This window comes from Coturnix japonica, chromosome 27 (genome assembly GCF_001577835.2).
Source record: "Coturnix japonica isolate 7356 chromosome 27, Coturnix japonica 2.1, whole genome shotgun sequence".
Taxonomy (NCBI): domain Eukaryota; kingdom Metazoa; phylum Chordata; class Aves; order Galliformes; family Phasianidae; genus Coturnix; species Coturnix japonica.
Window position 1 is genome coordinate 1,093,034 of NC_029542.1, and position 922 is coordinate 1,093,955.

The following is a 922-nucleotide window of genomic DNA, read 5'->3' on the forward strand; positions in this document are numbered from 1 at the left end:
GCCCCCCCCTTCAAGCAGATTTGCGGCCCCAAAGCCGATCCCGCCCCATAACCCCACAGTGCCCCCAACCTGTGTGTGTGTGTATAGGGGGGGTGAGGGGTCCCCTCCCTGCCCCGATCCTAAACCCAATCCCACCCCCCCTCCCCCAAACCTGGAGCTGCGCACCGGGGGCGCACAGTGGGGTCTGTGGGATCTATGGGGCGGTGTGGGGCGGTGTAGGGCCGGCCTCCCCCCGCAGGCACCGCCCCCATAGACGAGCACAGGGGCCTCCGGGGGAACCACGGGGTCCCAAAGAGTCTCCGCTGTGTCCCAAAGCGGCCCTGCCCCATAAGTGACCCCATAGAATCATAAAGTACCCAAAGAGCCCCCAAAAGCCCCAATTTGCCTCCAAAGCGCCTCCAAACGCCCCCTCCTCCATCCCAATTCAGTCACAGGGATCCCATTGTGCCCCAAAGTGCCCCCAAATGTCCCCTACCCCATCCCAGTGTCCCCATTGACTCACTGGGTTCCCATTGTGGCCCTAAATACCCCTAAGTGTCCCCATTGACTCACAGCGTCCCCAAGTGTCCCCTGTCTCACCCCACTGAATCACAAAGACTTCCCATTGTGGACCAAAGTGCCCCAAAGAGCCTCAAAAGTTACCAAAGAACCCCAATGTGACCCCAAAGTGTCCCCAAATGTCCCCTACAGCCCCAAAGTGTCCACAAAGTGTCCCCATGACATCCCAGAGCCCCCACTGTGACTCAGAGCACCCCAAAGTGTCCCCATGACACCCCATTGTGTCCCCATTGACTCACAAAGTGCCCCCAAATGTCCCCTACCCCATCCCAATGTGTCCCCATTGAATCAGACCCCATTGAATCAGACCCCATTGAATCAGACCCCACTGTGCCCCAAAGTGTCCCCACTGTGTCCCCAAACA

The 922-nt window shown here is 59.4% G+C and overlaps 1 protein-coding gene across 1 annotated transcript in view; it reads right to left on the reverse strand.

Moving 5' to 3' along the window:
• Window positions 1-249, reverse strand: part of TMEM98 (transmembrane protein 98) — a 5,555-nt gene extending 5,306 nt beyond the window's left edge. The window contains exon 1 of the mRNA XM_015885522.1: window positions 152-249. The gene's annotated coding sequence lies outside the window, so the exon portion shown is untranslated. The remainder of the gene's footprint in view (window positions 1-151) is intronic.
• Window positions 250-922: the final 673 nt, after the last annotated feature.